The following is a 7,638-nucleotide window of genomic DNA, read 5'->3' on the forward strand; positions in this document are numbered from 1 at the left end:
TTTCTGACTACTATGTATAGGTTTCTTTATAAGTACTGGCACTTCTGAATGGGTTGAGGCTGGGATTTAGCGCATTTGAAGTGAAAGTTCTTGAACACATACTATGTTTGGAGAGCATTCGCTCAGTATCCTTATCTCATTTTTGACCAAGATTGCTTTTAGAGGCCTTTGCATTGGAACTTTTCATACTATTTTCAATGCTGAAAAGATTTGTGCTGTTTAATATTTTGGTGCAAACCGTGATACTTTTCCCCCCTTATGATTCTTTGATGAAAGTTCAAAAGAACAGTAAATGAATGAAAAAAAAAAAGGCCTTACTGTCACTTTTGATTGATTCAATACATCCTTGCTGAGTAAAAGTATTCATTTCTTTAAAAAAAAAAAAAAAATGTATGACAGTTTAGTTTTTATATTGTTAGTTATGGACATGCTCTAAAAATGCCATTTATTTTGATACAAATACATTTACCATTTTTTATCATTTTCATGAGAACTGAACTTAAAACTGTAGCATTAGTCGAGCAAATTTCATTGACCTTAAGCACTATTTTCTCATTATGTCACTCTGTTCAAAACTGCTGAGCACTTCCCATGCAAGATTACACATACTTCTAAATTGGATTAATGCAGATGGGAAATCTCACAGGCAATCTAATGAAGGTGCAGGTGCAAATGAAATCATTCCTGAATTCTTCTAGGGTGTTTCAATCAGTCCACAGGTTACTGTCACTTCCTGAAATTGAGTCTCGAAGGACATAAAAAGATGCCAAATCATTATTCCCTGTGTCGGCTATGACCGAGGTGACTTCCTGTTTCGGATGTTTATCTGATTATGGGTTTATATCATCTTATGCAACCTGCCTGCTGTAAAGGAAAGAACAGTGGAAATTTCTATTTTTCAAATATCATTTACATGCTATATTAGACATGAGATATAGATAGACACCTGTGAATTTATTTGGATTCATACTCTCCTATGTGTGGGAAATCTTGACTTAAGAGGTGTTTATTTAAATGCTGCTCTTTTGAGCTTTCTTAAAGGGATAAAATTAACACCTCGGAGCCGTGTGGAGTAGTTTTGTGATGGTTGGATATATATTTTTTTTCAGATTCAGAAACAGGGGCACCATTCACTGCAATTACACAGAGTGGAAAAGACAGGACAATGTGGAATATAACTCCGAATGTGTTCGTCTAAAAGAGGAATGTCAGACATGCCTAGGATGCCCTGAGGGTGAGTAAATCTTTGGCTAATTTTCATTTTTGAGTGAACTATCCCTTTAAGGAATAGTGGAGAAATCAAGGTTTCTACAAAAAAAATAAAAAAATTAGTAAGCAGCACAACAGTTTTCAGCATTAATAATAAGAAATGTTTCTTGAGCACCAAATCGGCATATTAGAATGATTGCTGGAGTAATGCTGAAATTGCTAATAATGTTTCATTGCCTTCACAGGAATACATTTTAAAACATATTAAAATGGAAAAAGGTCTAATTGTCATACTATTCCATTTTTTTAATTAAATAAATGCAGCTTTGGTGAGCATAGACTTATTTTAAAAACATAAAAAACTAAATTACCAACCCCATAGTGTACTATGTTACAATTCATTAAATTACATCCAGAGTTGAGCGACATTAACCAAAATGACCTTCCTACATGTGTAAATAATTCTAAAGGGTATAATTAATGTAATAGGATTAGTTTGTGTTCATTGAAAGTAAATGTTGTGGTCAGGATGAGTGGAGACAAGATGAGATGCATTACAGCTCATTGAAGAGCTTGTACCTTAATGTGCCGTGCATGAGTGATGTTAGCACCAGATCCGGTCCAGACTGATCCTGCTCTTCCGTTTCTGTAAGTTCCCTGTAGGGATTGGAAAAACACTTTGGTGGATATTACACCCTGTTATTCTTTCTCTCCGCAGCCCCTCCAGCAGCTTTCTGCCTTTAGGCCATTAGAATAATATGTCAGTGTCTGGGTCAGAAGGAAGAACATCACAAGTCAATTTCTGAACCCTCTCCAACAGGACTCGTGTTGGTGGGTAAAGCAGTTTTTTTTTATGCTTTGGTAGGGGCCTACAGCTGAAGTATATTTTTATGCTATAACTATTTTATTTATTTTATCTTTGTCATGCTTTGGGATAAGCTGTGTTAACTGATCAACTATCAGGGTCTGTAGTAGCTACGAAACATTGAAAACTGCATTCAAATATTCTGAATACTAAACCTTTTCATGCATGACTGATTTATGAAAATGAGAATAGTGTATCAAAATTATATATAATTTTTAATCATTCAGATGTCCCCCAATAATCAAATTTACCCTGTAATAAGACAGCTTACATAAGCATACCGTTTTTTTAGAAGTTATATTTTATTGATGCTTTCTACATTCTGAATTATTAGCTGTACTAATTGCAGTCATTAAATTTAGATGTACATTAGCAAAATTGCAGGGAAATTTCTCAAGCAAAAAAAGTCCATTGTCTATTGTTATAGAGATGTATGAAGCTCAGCTCAGCTCAGCTCAGCTCACTTTCAAACCAAGAAGCTTTCAAGCCAGCTGTGAGATCTATGTGGGAAAAACTTTTGCCCTCACGCGAAATTCCCGATCACGTGACGCTTCACAAAGACCCACCCCATAGTAACTGTTGCTATGTCCAACAAGCTCTGCCACTCTCACGCCACACGTCATGTTTCCACGCAGAGAAAAATACATTGCAATTGCATTGGCCAGAGGAGAACTGGCCCCCCTGACTGAACCTGTTTTCTCCCAAGATTTTTTTTCTCCATTCTGTCACAGAGGAAGTTTTGGTTCCTTGCCGCTGTCGCCTCTGGCTTGCTCAGTTGGGGACACTTAATTTCTAGCGATTATTGTCGATTTGATTGCACAGATACTATTTAAACTAAACTGAGCTAGATAATGACATCTCTGAATTCAATAATGAAATGTCTTTAACTGAAAATTGAGAAAATTGAGTGTTTAATCTTATCATTATACATTACTGACACTCTATCCTCCAATTTGATATGGTTAAGTGCTTTGACACAATTATTGTTAAGAGCGCTATATAAATAAAGGTGATTTGACGTGACTTGACATTGCAGAGCAAAGCGGACACTGACAATGCACCGACAGACAAGAACGAGCCGGTTACTTTAGGTATGAAACACCCTCAGCTTTCAAATTTGTCATTTTTTAAAGAAATTGAAACAATAAATATCGTTTTGTGGCTCTTTAATTTGTCGTGACCCGTGACAGATCACTGTAGCGCCTCCGATGATTGCTTTGATTGAACCGATCAACTTTTCCTATTTCTTAGTTATCAAGCACAAAATAAACATGAATGAACATCAGCAGGCATTTTATTTTAACAGCAGAAAGACATCAGTACACATAATTTTTCAAGTTTAAAGGGGTGGCTGAATTTTTCTTCTTCTTCTTCTAGGCTTGATTTGTGTTTATGGGGAGCAGTCTAACATGTGTTAATGCTTCGTTTGTTAAAAAACGCATTATTTTTCACATAGTTTACCTTTATTCCACACCGCTCTGTCCCTTCTCCTCTAAACGCGCTGATCATTTCCTGCTTTTATGAAGCCCCTCCCTCAAAAATACACGATGGGCTCTGATTGGTTAACTGGCCCAGTGTGTTGTGATTGGCTAAACCACCTCTAGAGCGTGTCTGAACGTCCCGAGATACGCTGTTATTTGTAAATGCTACTGCTTCTGTTAGGTTTTATTCTGATTAAAGCTTTAATACAGTACAGCAACTGCACACGCATCCATGTATAACGCTTCTCATAGCTACAGAATGTGAAAATAAGTGTATTCACTGAGCTGATGATCTGAATGACAGAGAGAGAGAGATGCAGAGCAGGGCGACACGAGCAACAGTATTAAGAACCGCTGCTAGAACATTGGTTTTGAAATTTGTGAATCCATTAGAATCATTAGAAGACAGAATCGCAATTCATATATGAATACATTTTTACATGAACCCGTAGTTTTCTCTTCCTCTTCTCTAAAGCAGCACAGCATGGCCTCGTCCCCTTTGCTGCATGTTCCCGGGGGCAGGGTTTATGTAAAATTAAGGGTTCTTGACGTAACAGACCCTAAAGTAACTCGTTGTAGCCCCTTACTAGTCGTTTTTGTAGGCATTAAACTGCCAGAATTTTAAAAGACGATATCTCCGTTTGCATTGATCTTTCAGCTTCGTAACTTTGCAGATATTGTTTATGCTCAAACAGCGACATTGCACACTAACTAACGTTAAAAAAGGGAAATCGCAATCAACCACCCCTTTAAGCCCACAAAGTTAATCTACCCCTGTCTGATTTGTCAGACAAAATGGCGGATTCAGCATTATGATTGGTCAGATCGCCTGTCAATCAAGCTGACTGGAGTTCGCCCAGGAAAATGCGCTGTACAATGGTAAATGTTACTCTTAAAAGCAAAAATGCCACAGCTACAGTACTCTCGCCTAAATATTTTTCTATTCCTCTAGAATTCCTTTCTGAAATGAACTCTGCTGTTTAGATAACAGCAGTACTTCTCTCCACTGTCATCATCATCACCATCACCATCATCAATGGTTATTACGTCCACCTAAATTCCCTCCTACATTGTTTCCCTTCTGTAAGTAATCATTATGAACAAGGTTCATGTGGTGACTGCTCCACATGTAAGCTTCAGGTATGGCTGATCTCCAGTCTGGGATTCTTTGTCTTGATAGGTCTGGGTCCGCAGAGCCTACGTATGACATATTACAGGGCCGCGTCGAGTAGAAGATGAAGTTAACTTGTAAGCGAAGCCTTTCTCAGCTGAGTTGATTGATGTTGTTGTTCAGACATGGATGAATTACTTTTAGAGGAGATGTTGCCAAAGATCTCGATTTTAATGCTATTACATTATCTTTTTAATTCTTAAGGGGTATTTTGAAATTTAGCTTGGTGGATTGCAAAATTATCTCGTGCATGTTGTATCGATTAGTGTCAACAGGATTTAAACCATTGAGGATGTGTAATTTATCCTAACCCATTTGATTTTATCATTAAACCGAACCCAACACTATCAGAAAAGACGGAAAGTTCAACGCAAAGTGGAAAATTTGCATTTGACCTTAGATTCCCATCCCCAAAACCCCATTTAATCATTTCAAAACGGATGAAGCTAAAATTTTAAGCTTAAGCAGGAACCAACTCCGTCTTTCAAGTGGCTTTCACTTGATGTGTCCTTCTTATTAAAAGTTATGTAGCAGATAATCAAACGTCCCTCGTCGACCCCTGATACACGCCTCTGATCTTTGGCCCATTTGATCTCCTTCATGACCGAAACCCTTCATTTGTTTACGGCTTGGCCCGCCAGATATGATGCTTTTCCAAAGCAGTGAGTCATGGCTCCCGTCTCCTCATGTTTTGCAGAGCTGTCCAAAACCTTGAAGGACTGGAAAGGGAAAATAGACATCCTGACATCAATGGTCCAGAGATTCTCTGATTTGTGTCCACGTCTGCTTCGGCAGCTTCTTTCAAATCATCTTGTGTTTACAGGACTGAAGGTAAACCTCTGACGGATGACACAGGAGATGTATTTTTAGGGTCGGCCTGGTCAGCAGACCTAATTGACTGCTACTGATTATAGTATTTAAACCAACTCGCCCTCAGCCATAATGCAGCCTAACGGCGCTGCTCGTAAAAACATCTGTGCATGACTAATGTTGTTAGGTGATGTGACTGAGCGGACTTCCCATGGGCTGCCTATCTATTAGATTTACTACAACCCCACCCTGGATTCGGATACAACATGCACAGCTAACAGGTTCGTTCGGTTCTGAAGGTGCAGTACAGTGCTTTTCCTCACAAAATCATCAAATATCTATTAAACCATTATAAAAATTCTCTAAAATGGTGTATGGGCATTCTAACCACTTTTATGAATCTTTTTTTTGGTCATTTATAAAGGTTAAAAGCATTGAAAATAGCCACCATTGCCATTCACATATAACAATGTATTTATTTATCTGTTAACACTATATTCCGTATTTAATTCCCAGTATACCTAAAATTTATTTGAGAATATAAAGATCTAATTATAAAGCATGCCTTCTAAAGCATTAGGAATTTTTTTTCACAGTTCACCATTTTTCACAATTTCTCCTTTTGTTTTCACAGAAGAAAGTAGGTTTGGAATGACATGATGGTGAGTAAATTGTTAGTGGGTAAATTAACTCTTTAAAATTACTAGTTTAGACATCAGATAAGCTCACCTTAAACCAATAAAACCATCACTGAGCAAGAAGGTATATGGTGATCCAAAAAAATCTCATGAATTTTCATGAACATCCACCATTTGAACACTAGGTAGGAAGGCATTTCACATACTTGCTAATGCTATTGTGCAAATATTTCCCATTGCTTATCATTTTTGGCTGGATGTTAAATTCAAAGTTGGATTTAAGTAAAAAACATAAAAGCTTTCACTGTGATTTATTGGGATATGTGGCTCTGGCTCTACAAATGATGGAACACAATAACAAATATATGATCCATGGACTGCTACAGGAGTGATTTCCTCTGCTCTTCTCCAGGGGTGACACTGATGCTGCACATCACTGAGGTAATGCTCTCGACATGAAGCGGCTAACAGCGAACTGGCACAGAAGATCGCAAAGCTTTGTGAACAGTTCAGATGATGTAGCTGGTAATTGTGATGTGGGAATCTACTGAACTACATACTGTAGTCTCATCTCATTTCTTAATCCTACTGATGTGAATGAATGGAAAAAAGTCAGGGTTGTCTAAATGAAGAGGATGAGTATAGTTATAAATTAAGTGAAATTTTAGCACCACTAGTAGCATCAAACTGAATTTGGTTGAATGGCTACATAAAACTTTGGCTCGATCAGTGGCATGATTATTTAAAAACAATTGCGGTTTGGTTTGGTTCCACTGGAGGTGGAGAAATATGGCAAGAAATTTGAAAGCCAAAATGGCCAACAGAAGGCCAGATATCCAATCCTTCTATACAACAAATGACTACAAAAAGAGCCAACAAACGCTGTAATTGCTAAATACTTTGGCTTTTTTTTAAATGCACATTCTTACCAAATACAAAGAAATTCAACTTTTCACACTGATTGTTTTGCTGACCATATTCCATTGTCAAATTCTTCCATAATGGGTATTTTGGCCCCATTTGGTAACTTTTTCATTGTTTACATGGAGTCAACATTGCGAATCAGCTGTTTATTTCTCTGTTAACACTATATTTAATTTCCAGAGTATCTCAAATTTAGTTAAGAATATTAAGATCTAATACACTTTCAATAGCATTAGGAATTCCCAGCCAAAAAACAACAGCATGTATTTTACCTTTTTCTTTTCTTTTTTTTTTTTTTTTTTGATACATTTTAAATTATATTTAGAGGTGTGTGTGTGTGTGTACCTACATACAAACATATATTTAATATATATATATATATATTAGTTAATTGTACATTACCCAAAATTTATTTTATGATTAGAAATACTTTTTCTTGCCATTTAAAATACATTTTGTTATAGATTTTGAATTAAGAAACTTAAATAAAATATTTAAAAATAGAAATGTATTTCTTTAAACCATGTAATTTACATCATA

At 36.6% G+C, this 7,638-nt stretch overlaps 1 long non-coding RNA gene across 1 annotated transcript; it reads left to right on the forward strand.

Moving 5' to 3' along the window:
- The first annotated feature begins 1,143 nt into the window (after positions 1 to 1,143).
- Positions 1,144 to 6,144, forward strand: LOC131520265 (uncharacterized). The gene is made up of 3 exons (XR_009266011.1): positions 1,144 to 1,234; positions 1,928 to 2,040; positions 5,424 to 6,144. It is a non-coding gene; the product is annotated as an uncharacterized LOC131520265 (long non-coding RNA).
- Positions 6,145 to 7,638: the final 1,494 nt, after the last annotated feature.

This window comes from Onychostoma macrolepis, chromosome 15 (assembly GCF_012432095.1).
Source record: "Onychostoma macrolepis isolate SWU-2019 chromosome 15, ASM1243209v1, whole genome shotgun sequence".
NCBI lineage: Eukaryota > Metazoa > Chordata > Actinopteri > Cypriniformes > Cyprinidae > Onychostoma > Onychostoma macrolepis.